Source organism: Onychomys torridus, chromosome 3 (assembly GCF_903995425.1).
Source record: "Onychomys torridus chromosome 3, mOncTor1.1, whole genome shotgun sequence".
Taxonomy (NCBI): Eukaryota; Metazoa; Chordata; class Mammalia; order Rodentia; family Cricetidae; genus Onychomys; species Onychomys torridus.
In genome coordinates, this window is record NC_050445.1 from 111,940,785 (window position 1) to 111,952,332 (window position 11,548).

The window sequence follows — 11,548 nt, forward strand, 5'->3', positions numbered from 1 at the left end:
ATATTTTTCCAGGCACTAAGCAATATTTTAATGTGCTCATTTGAATATGGTTCACAGACAGTACAATGTACTCATTTGCAATTTGAATTTGCTAATTATCTTAATTACATTGTTTTCTAGCTTAAAAAGGTAAACGTGGAGATATATATATATATATATATATATATATATATATATATATATATATTTATTTATTTATTTATTTTTGAGACAGGGTATAATTCTGTAACTCTGACTGGTCTGGAGCTTTCTATATTAACCGGGCTGGCCTCGAACTCACAGAGATCCACCTGCTTTTACCTCCCAAGTGCTGGGATTAGAGGCATACACTACAATGCCCACTGATATTTACGAATTTTAAACGGAAACTTGCTCCCCAAGTGGACATGTCAGATGTCAGGAGCTTCAGTGCTCTCACTGGGGAGAGGAAGTGGAGGAGTCGACCCGGGAGCTCACCAGTTCACCTGGACACACGCAGTTCTAAAAGCCATAGGCCTTTTGGTTCAAATCAAATTCTTCTGGAGACGAACCAGTTTTTAAAATGAGGTTTTAAATATTTAATGGAAATTGTAAAACATTTGGGCCAGAGTATTGTGCTCCCAGGCTGGTACCTAACTCACTACATAGCCTGGGATGACCCTGACCCTCCACCTCTACCCCCCTCCCCTGCCCTGCTGTGCCATAGGTACACCTGACTACAGACATTTTGTGTGGTTTAGGGATGGAGCCCAGGCTTAGTGAGTGCCAGACTCTATCAACTGAGCCACATGCCAAGCTCATGAAATAATTTTTTATACTTAATTTAGCTACTACAAAAACCTTAAGTATGTTTAAAATATTCTAAGAATTTGAATTGATGGTAAAATTATAAATACTATGAAATCCAAATATGAACCAAATTTTTCTGGTGACAAGTAAACATTGAAATTCAAATATGCCATCACTGTAAAATAGCATAAACTGAAAGGCAGTCATTAACAATTTTATATTGATTACATATGATCACACTTTGGATATGCTGGTAAAATAACCCAGTTTTGTTTTTTATTTTGTTTTCCACACAATGCTGGGGATTGAATCCAGGCCTTTGCAAAGCCTATGCCCACACTCAACAACTGTGGTACCTCCCAGCTTCCATCTTTATTACTGGCGATCATTTGTTTTCATCTCCTTTTACTTACATCTTGTTTAATATTTCTGGAGTGGCCGAAAGTCAGGGCAGCATCTGAGTAGTAAGTAACCAGAGTAGTGACTGTACTCTGTCCTCTTTTCTGTGTGTGTGTGTGTGTGTGTGTGTGTGTGTGTGTGTGTATGTGTGGTGTCTGTGGGGGGAGGTATGTGTATGGTATGTGTAGTGGTTGTGTGTGTATGTGTGGTATGTAGTGTAGTATGGTGTGTGTGTGTGGTGTGTATGTGTGTGTGTATGTAGAATGGTGTGTGTGTGGTGTCTGTGTGGGGGGATATGTGTGTAGTATGGTGTGTGTGTGTGTGTGTGTGTGGTGTCTGGGGGGAGGTATGTGTGAGGTATGTGTGTAGTATGGTGTGTGTGTGTGTGTGTGTGTGTGTGTGTGTGTGTGTGGTGTCTGGGGGGAGGTATGTGTATGGTATGTGTAGTGGTGTGTGTGTGTGTATATGTGATGTAGTGGTGTGTGTGTGTTTGTGTGGTGTGTAGTGTGGTATGTGTGTGTGTGTGTGTGTGTGTGTGTGTAGTATGGTGTGTGTGTGGTGTCTGTGGGGGGGAGGTATGTGTATGGTATGTATAGTGGTATGTGTGTGGTGTATAGTGGTGTGTGTGTGTGTGTGTGTGTGTGTGTGTGTGTGTGTGTGTGGTGTCTGTGGGGGGGAGGTATGTGTATGGTATGTATAGTGGTATGTGTGTGGTGTGTAGTGGTGTGTGTGTGTGTGTGTGGTGTCTGTGGGGGGGAGGTATGTGTATGGTATGTATAGTGGTATGTGTGTGGTGTGTAGTGGTGTGTGTGTGTGTGTGTGTGTGTGTGTGTGGTGTGTAGTGGTGTGTGGTGTGTAGTGGTGTGTGTGTGTGGTGTGTAGTGGTGTGTGGTGTGTAGTGGTGTGTGTGGGGGTGTGTGTAGTGTGTGTGTGTTAGCACATGCACAGGCCATGGGATGACACCAGCATGCCATCCTCAATCACTTCTCCACCTTATTTTTTGAGCCAGCATCTCTCACTGCCCCTAGAACTTGCTGTTTCGACTTGGCTGGCCAGCAAGACCCCAGGACCCACCCGGCTCGGCTCCTTAGAGCCAGTGTTCTAAGTACACATGCCCAGGCCTGCCTCTTACATGGGTGCCCTGGATCCAAACTCAGGTCCTTACGTTTACACAGCCAGCCTTTTACCCACTGAGCCGCATCTCCGGCCCCTCTTTACAGTTCCATACTTCGCTACGAGAAACTCGAGCTTCCAAATGTAGCTCATGCTAGGCCACTGCATGGCTCAGCTCTAGACATGGCTCACTGTTTTCTGTAACTGTGACATGACTAATGCTGACAAAATGGTCATCACAGTCAGACCTTGTTCTCCAGGCTGCATATGCATGGTTACTGTCCTTTCAATCCTCACCAAAAGACGTGTGTGTTCCTAGTACCTGCATTCTGCCGCTCAGATCAGACAGACGGGAAAGGGGGGGGAGGGGAGGACGAGGGAAGACAATATACTGGAACAGTAGGACAGATTGTCCTTGGAAACAATCTGCTTCAAAGAAACACTTGGGTACTTGGACACCCTCAGGATGCGGCAGAGCACACCCCTTTACACTTTCTTGTCTTACACCAGTTGGCTTACTCATTTAAACTCGCATTGAGCCCTTAAGTGCAGGATACTAAAAAGATGCTGATCTGAATCTGCCTTTGGAGCAGGTTGGTTGCCCTCCTTGGAGGAGATGAGTTTGAAAATCAGGGGTCTGTCTGTCTGCTAGGTGGGCAGAGGCAGAGAGGCTCCCTGAGCCACTGCCGACTTGTGAGTGTTAGGAGGAGGAGGGAGGGGAAGGCAGAAGCTGGTTCCTGCTGAGAAGCTGCGGTTTATCTCAGGGCAGTGGGGTATCTGCAGGAAGTTCTCGGTAGGCTGAGAGCAGCAGGACAAACCAAACAGCTTCCGGATCACGGCCACTCCACTCTGGCCAGGTCAGGAAAGAGCAGAGGTGGCTTTGGTGAGAGGTAATAAGGGCCTAAAGGGAGGCCATAACAGTGGGGAGCAGTTCTGAGAAACAGCAAAGAGACAGGCCAGACAGCATGCCATCCTGGTGTGGCAGAGAGGGTAAAGGGAGTCAGGCATGGAACATTTCTTGTCTGGATAGCTGAATGTGGCTTCCTGCCCATTCGTCCTTAGATACACTGAGTTCAGACGACATTAGAACATTTGACTGGACATCTTAGGACTCCAGAGCTGAGACTCCACGGTGGAGTACATTTAAGAGGCCCTGGTCCAAGCTCCAGTACCATAGAAACTAAACAAAATAACAAAAAACCTTAAATAAACATAGGCGATCAATTGAAATAGCTGCCTCTGAAAACAAGACATTCGAATGGCCAGCCCTAATGGGGGAAAGGCCCAGCAACACCCCTCACCAGAGAAGACCAGGCAAAAACCACGGAGATGTCCCCAGAACAGGTTGCTGCCGTCCAAATGACTAAGGACAGCCAGTGCAAACAAGTGTGGCATCAGGATCCTTGCACAGTGTTGATGGGAATGCAAATTGTTACTACCGCTATGGAAAGGCGTATGGAAGTTCCTCAGGAAATGCAAACAGAACTCCTTCATATGACCCAACACTCCCACTACTGCGTATAACTCAGAGGAAGTGAAATCGGTGTGTAGAAGAGACACCGACTCTCCCATGTCCATGGCAGCCTGATTCACAACAGTCAAAAAAATGGGACCAACTTAAACATATATCAACCGATGAATGGGCAAAACAAACAAAGCAAAAACCCAATGAACACATAACAGTGTGTGTGTGCTGAGTCACAAAGAGAATGAAAACCCTCCATTCACAGCTACTTGGATGGAACTGGAGGTCAATGAACTAAGACAAACACAGAAAGACAAGCACCACACTACCTCACTCATGTGGAATATGAATCACGTGCAGCCATAGAAGTCCAGAGTAGAAAGGTGATTACCGGGGGCAAGGGAGAGGGGGTGTGGAGAGATTGATCAGTGGGTGCTGGGTTGTGGTTAGAACAAGGAGATCTGGTGTGGATTGTGCAACAGGGTGACCACAGATATTCATAATACATGGAACATTTCCTAAAGCTAGAGACAGTAGGTGTGCAGCTCGGTTGGTAGAGTGCTTGCTGGGCATGCACACAGTCCTGGGTTCGATGCCCAGCACTGCTTGCTAATAAAACCAGATGTGGTAGCACCTGACCTAACCCAACACTAGGGAGGGACGCAGGAAGATCAGTAGTCCCAGGCCATCCTTGGCTATGTAGTTCAAGCCCGCCTGGTCTACGTGAGACCCCGCTCAAAAGAAAAATTCAAGACTGAGTGGAAGAGTCACCCAGAGCATAAAAATCTTCACATACATACTTTAAAATTTCCTCTTTGCCCAGGAGAACTAAGGCCTTGGTACAACTCAACATTTGAAAAGGGTGCTGGAAGGTGACTTGAATATTATCAATAAAATCCTCTGAGACTAACTGCCTGCTTGAATTTCCTATATTCGACATAGCCAGGATCGATGGATTGATTTTCTGTGGTCATTTTTTTCTAACCCCTTGAGTTAGCCAAGTGATAAAGACTCTTTAGATTTTCAAAAACATGGAATTCCAAAGGGCTTCCCAAAATGTATCCTTTCATCTAGTTTGGTATCAACTAAAATATTTTTTCATAGATGGGGAAATTCCCCAGGCATGGCAGTATAGACTTTTAATCCCAGCACTCAGGAGAGTGAGGCATGTGGGTATCTGTGAGTTCAAGCCAGATTGGTTTATGTAGTGAGTTCCAAACCAGCCATGGCTACAGAGTGAGACTCTGTCTCAAGTAGTAGTAGTAGTAGTAGTAGTAGGAGGAGGAGGAGGAGGAGGAGGAGGAGGAGGAGGAGGAGGAAAAAACCTGGAATTTTTCTAGAAGACATTACGATTCTTTTTAGGGGTCATAGAATATTTTGACACTAACATATCAAGGAATCACAGGAAAGAGAACACAAATACTAATAAACAGATAACATTTATTTACTATTTACTTATTTTGAGGCAGAGTCTCATGTAGCCTTTGAACTTGCATGACCTTGAACTTCTGATCCTTATGCCTTTACCTGCTCTATGCTGCGCTGGAGACCCGGGGTTTCACACATACTAGGCAAGACTCCAACTGAGCAACAGGCTCAGCTTCAGGCCCTTGGTTTATTTTTTATTTTAAAGATAATATATGTCTATTGGCAGAAATAGCATTGTTTCACTTTACTCCTGTCTAGCCCACCTCGGGACTTCGCAGCAGGACGGATCCTGGCAAGCAGGGCTCTGTTGTCACTGCGCCCCTCTCACCTGTGGTTCCCGTCATCCGTCATTACTTCAGATGCCTGTGAGAACTGATAAAGTTGTTTCCCATACCCGCACTTGTGGGCCTGGGAAGAATGTTCCACCGCAGTGCTGAAGAGTGGATCTGTCCACCCCTTCAAACAGAAAGATTAACTCGCAGAGAATTGTAGAGCTCGGAGACATTACAATCTATTTTCCTTTTACCTGATTTCATAACTTATCAAATTAGCTGTAAACACTGAAGAGGGCATGTTAAAACAATGCAAACCTACCACTGTTCATTCCAGTTTGGGGATTTAGAGGTTTTGTTTTTTCTTTTTTTCTTTCCTTGGTCAGATTGAATAATACTAATACTAATTTTGTGTCCTATTCTTTTCTCTTTTATTGTTTTTAGATTTTATTTATTTATTTGTCTGTTTGTTTGTTTGGTTGGTTTTTCGAGACAGGGTTTCTCTGTAGCTTTGGAGTCTGTCCTGGACTAGCTCTTGTAGACCAGGCTGGCCTCGAATTCACAGAGATCTACCTGCCTCTGCCTCCTGAGTGCTGGGATTACAGGCATGTGCCACCACTGACCGGCTAGATTTTATTTTTAATTGTGTGTGTGTGTGTGTGTGTGTGTGTGAGAGAGAGAGAGAGAGAGAGAGAGAGAGAGAGAGAGAGAGAGAGAGAGAGCAAGCTGTGTGGGGACAGAAAGTGGCAGATCTGGAGCTGGCGTTACAAGCTGTTGGAAGCCTCCTGGTGTGCGTGCTGGTCCTCTGTAAGAGCAGCACCCTCTCTTTTCTGCTGAGTGCCTCTCCAGTCCCTTGATTTCCCATATTCATGCAATCACAAAATCCATCATTTTCCAGAATTTACGCTCTTCCATCACACTGTCTGTCATGTAGCTCAGGGCTGTGTGTGCTGCAGACGCTCTGTGACTCACTTTACAGACAGGCACAGTAGCAGCTCCAGTTTTCTGTTCCTGAAGCAAGCCTGCATCACTTGCACCCTTGCACACAGCTCCACACACATCCCAAGGGTAAATCTAGGGGAAACTTCTAGAATTGAAGTTGCTAGAACGTCTTCTTACAAAAATGCAACAAATGCTACCGAATTTCCAAGCAGTTCTTCACATGAGCCTCAGGTACTTTCCACACACCCTTGCCTTGGTTCAGAAGGGTGTTTGGAAACCTCTTGAAACTCTGTGAAGAATGTTAAGTATGTGTTCATTTTTCTCAAGGAACCGGTGGCTTCAATTACATCTTATGGGGCAGGTATCTCTACGAAGGATGAGAACTACTGAGTCAAAAGATCCTCATGAGCATCAGGAAGACGCACCTGCAGACAATGGCATTAAAAATGCCAAAAAAAAAAAAAAAAAAAAAAAAAAGTGTTTGTTCCTTTGCTCCCTGACAGGTAGATGTTGGGGCCCAATTTCTGTAAAGCTCCCCCCCCCCCTGCACCCTTTTCTAGGGGAGAGAGCTCAGGCACAAGTGAATTAGGAGACTGAGGACTCATATTGGCCTCTGATAGCAATGCCACATGGTCCCTTTCCAGGGGGAAGGTCCCTTCACATGGAGGATCACATCCATGTGGGCCAGAAAGTGTCTGCTCTCTGGCATCTCATTGTTCAGACTCCGTGTGGCATCTAGGCCAGCGGGTTAGGGGAGGGATGGAGAGGAACCCACGGGACTCCTACATGAATGGATTCCTTCATTCCTGGCTTTTAGTCACCATTTATGCCTGTGCTGATGGTGATGGAGGTGCTATGATAATTTACTGACCTCAAGCAACGGGAACCTTTAAGTTTAGAAAATGTTCTTCAGAAATGGTGTTTCAGAGTCCCCCAGGAAAATCACAGCTCAATCCAAACACAACCAGACACCAAGGAATTATACCCCACATAACCCACAGTGGGCCTCAGAGACCTGTGGGGGTTTTGTTTGTTTGTTTGTTTTTGTTTTTTGTTTTTTGTTTTTTCGAGACAGGATTTCTGTGTAGCTTTGGAGCCTTTCCTGGAACTCACTCTGTAGCCCAGGCTGGCCTCTAACTCACACAGATCCTCCTGCCACTGCCTCTCAAGTGCTGGGATTAAAGGTATGCGCCGCCACCACCACCCGGCGAGACCCGTGGTTTTTAAGGTGGTTAGTGGAGTGTGTTCATCCAACTCAGTTTCAATCAGGTTAAACAACAACAAACAGAAAACTTCCAGCTGGAGCTAAGCCGAGAAGTGCTGAGCACTGTAAGACTGCATTGAGGGACGAGGGTCACCATGCAGTTGGTAAACTGCTGCCGGGTAAGCAGGACAGCTGGACCCCCAGAAACTGTATTTTTAAACTGTGAGGTGTGGTATGTTGCTAGGTGTGCTTATGATCCCACTGCTGGGAAGGCAGAAACAGATCCTTGAGGCTCACTGGCCAGTCAGCCTGGCTTAGGTGGAGAGCTCCAAGGCAATAAAAGATGAAAAACAACAGCTGAAGTTGTCCCCCGGCTTCCACAAGCACATGAGTTCGTATGTATGTACCCCACCCCCGCAAGCACACACATAGAATTGAGTTTGGAGGGAGAAACGCCTGTTGTTAATCAGAACTCTACTATACTGACTGTATAGCAGAGGACTGTCCTTTGGAGTGGGGAAGTTTAGAATGTTCCTCCTCACATGGAACATCAGCCGTCATATCACCTAGAGCACGCAGTGTAATGACAGATCAGTCCGATGGAAGGTCACACTCTCACACCTCACTCAGCTTAGCAAGCATACTCATTCGTGAGTTTGTAAGGCCTACTTCTCACAGTGAGCTCCTGGGAACATCTAAACATACAGCTCCTGGGATCCTAGTTCATCACACTGGATCAGAATCTGGAGCAGTGACCCGCCAAGGTGTGATGGTGCACACTTGTAAGTAAAACCAGAATTCAGAAGGCTGAGACAAAAGGATGGCAAAGTCTAGGCTGGCCTGAGTTACACCGTAAGAACATTTCAAAAAAAAAATTTTTTTAAGGATGGGGCAAGAGCCAGGTGTTGTGGTACACACCTTTAATCCCAGCACTTGAGAGGCAGAGACAGGTGGATCTCTGAGTTGGAGGCCAGCCTGGGCTACAGAGTGAGTTCCAGGACAGCCAGAGCTACACAGTGGGATCCTGCCTTGGGAACAAACAAACAAACAAGAATTGCGCAGGAATCTGAATATCGTTTAGACTTCCTAGGGGATTCCGATGCCCCTGAGGTTTGGGGAGGATCAGGACCAGGACTTGAGGCCCTGTTACTTCACCTGTGAAACCGGGTTAAGAGCCCATCTCCGGCTGGAGAGAACTAAAGCGCGTAGGCTGACCATTACTCAAACACTCTGAGAAGGCCATCATGGTGCCTGTTAAACTCCCTCCATACTCTAACTGCATGTGAAGGGCTTGGTTTGGGGGTGACACCCTCAAACTCAAGCAGCTCCTTTTTGAAAGCTTCCTGTTTTAGCCTTTAAAGGCGTATACTTTCAGTGGCTGGAGATGTGGCTCACTTGGTAGTGTTTGCCTGGCATGCACAAAGCCCTGGGTTGGACCCCAGCACCAAAAACTAGGCATGGTGACATCTGTCATCCCAGCATTCAGGTCTAGAGGCAATAGGACCAGAAGTTTAAGTACATCCTCAGCTACACAGAAAGCTTGAGGCCAGCCTGGGCTACAGTAGAGGCAGTCTCAAAATAAAAGATAAATACAGAATATAACCTCTGAGGGTTCGCCTCTAAAATTTATTATGACTGTTTAAATATAAAACGTGATTTTAATCAAATAATCAGGTGAAATTGGCACTTAAGGAAAAATCTCTGTTCCTTCACCCTGTAAGCTTCCCTCTTTCCCTGGCACGGGACTCACCATCCCCAATGAAGACCCTCACCTTGATCTCCCTCCGTGAGGAGCAGGGTAGCCTACTAGTGGGTAAGGAAGACCAGGAAAAGAAACAAATGGCTGGTCGCAAAGCGATGTGCCCTGGGACATGGGGCTGCAGGGCCAAGAGGCTCACCCTGTGGGTACTGATGGCTGGCAGGTGCAGCCTGATCCTGAATGTTCATCTCCAGGCTGCGTGCAGAGAAAACATCATCCCTAACACAAGCAAGGACTCTGGCTAGGAGGAAATCATTGCCCTTGGCCTAATAGTTGTCTCTAGTACCCGTGAGTGAGTGTCCCTGTGTGCGCCCCAAAATCAGGAGCCTGTTCTGACTTTGGCAAGATGGCCATCACAGAAGTCTGTGGGCTCTCAGGTGTTCGTGGCTGTGGTTCGTGGTGGCTGTGGTTACCGCTTCCCAATCTAACTCCCGACTTCTCCTGCTTTTTTGCAAAAACATTGTGTGTGTGTGTGTGTGTGTGAGTGTGTGTGTGTGTGTGTGTGTGTGTGCGCGCGCACGCGCGCGCGCGTGTGTTCTCCAAGACCACAAGGTGCCAGATCCCCTGGAGCTGGACTCCCAAGTCATCTGAAGCAGATGCTGGGAATCCAACTGTAGTCCTCTGGAAGAGCAGCAAGTGCTCCTAACCACTGAGCCATCTCTCCAGCCCCTACCTGCTCTTGTGTTTGTGTTTTGGTTTTGGTTATTTGGATTTTTCTCTCATGCAGTCCAGGTTAGCTTCCATTACTCTGAACTACCGACTGTCCTGAGGCGCTGGGATTTCAGGCAAGAGTACACCTGGTTTACTCAGAGCCAAGGATGAAACTTAGGGCTTCTGGTATGCTAGGCAGGCACTCTGTCAAGTCTGTCTCTGGTCCTCCTCCTCGCTCTACTCTCGGTTCTGTACGGATTCACTGGCATCCGTAGAGTTGCTTCCCATCTAAGAAAGTGGGCGTCTGGAAATGATGGGCAGCGGGACGGATAACTAGCAGGCCATCCCATCCACCCTTTCACCATCAGCTGGAGAGCCAGGAGCCGTTTTAATGAAAGACACGCTTACTCAGCTCCCACACTGCTCCTCCAGTAACCAGAGGCTTTCACACACTTTCACACATCAAGCAAGCAGAGTATTAAGCCGCCATCCTCTTAGATACCAAAGACCCCGGCTGGTCAAGGCTCGGAGGACCAGGGAGACTAGGGGGACTGTAGCCACAGGAGGACACCGGGACACGCGGCTCAGAATAAGATGACTGCTGGGTGCCAGGCACTGTGCAGAGGCCGTTGGGCAAGGTGGACGAGGTGCTCCATAAGAATAAGAGAAAGTAAACTTACTTGTAAAAAAGAAAAGGTAACGCAGGTGGTGCTGGCGTGAACTTCAACTCAGCAAAGGACTACAGGGGTCTGGGAGTGGTGGGCTGGGCTGGGTAGTGCTGTGTACAGCGCCGCCTGCTCCTTTCTACCGCTTCCCAGGTGGCTGCTCCGGCTAGGAACCGCACGCACGCGTCCTGGGCGCGGTGCCAGGTGGCCCAAAGAACCGTGCTTGGTCGCAACACCCCGTCCCTGAGCTCAGGACCCCCAGACACAGCCTAGGACAGCCGGCTGGAGCTCAAGACCCCCATGCCCAAGCCCAAGACCTGCGACCGAGCCCAGGATCCCGGGACTAAGTTCAGGTCTCCAGGGCCCAGTCTAGGACCTGCGGCCGAACCAGAGTCCCCCAAATCAAGTCTAGATCTCCAGGTCCGAACCTAGGACACCGGCCCGGAGCCTAGGACCCACACCCAGAACCCAGAGCCCGCAGCCGAGGTCGGGACCCCGGCCCAAGCCCCTTACCTCCCGTACGGAGACCGGCTGTGAGTCTACTGCGGCTGCCACACCCTCGTCCCGACGGACAGGACCCGCCCAGTCTTGGGGTGGAGACTGAGCACGAGTTCCTGGTTGTCCCTTTGCCCACGGGATGAGAAGTCCCTCCCAGGCGGAGCACAGCTAGAGCCGCACCAGTCGCGCCCCTTGCACCAGGAGGCGCCAGAGGCTGCTCCCGCCACGGATCCCGCACACCGCTTCCCTACCCCACTCAGGACCCTCACCCAACAAAGGACCCTGAGCCTGCACCGCCAAAACCCACTCGGAACCCCTACCCTGCACAGCCTGACCCCACCCACGTCCTCAATCCCAGGATCTCAGCCTCGGGTCCTGGAGGGG

At 48.2% G+C, this 11,548-nt stretch overlaps 1 protein-coding gene across 1 annotated transcript in view; it reads right to left on the reverse strand.

The window, feature by feature from the left end:
- Anxa4 (annexin A4) overlaps positions 1-11,235 on the reverse strand; it is a 56,846-nt gene extending 45,611 nt beyond the window's left edge. The window contains exon 1 of the mRNA XM_036181469.1: positions 11,180-11,235. The gene's annotated coding sequence lies outside the window, so the exon portion shown is untranslated. The remainder of the gene's footprint in view (positions 1-11,179) is intronic.
- Between the last annotated feature and the right edge of the window lie 313 nt (positions 11,236-11,548).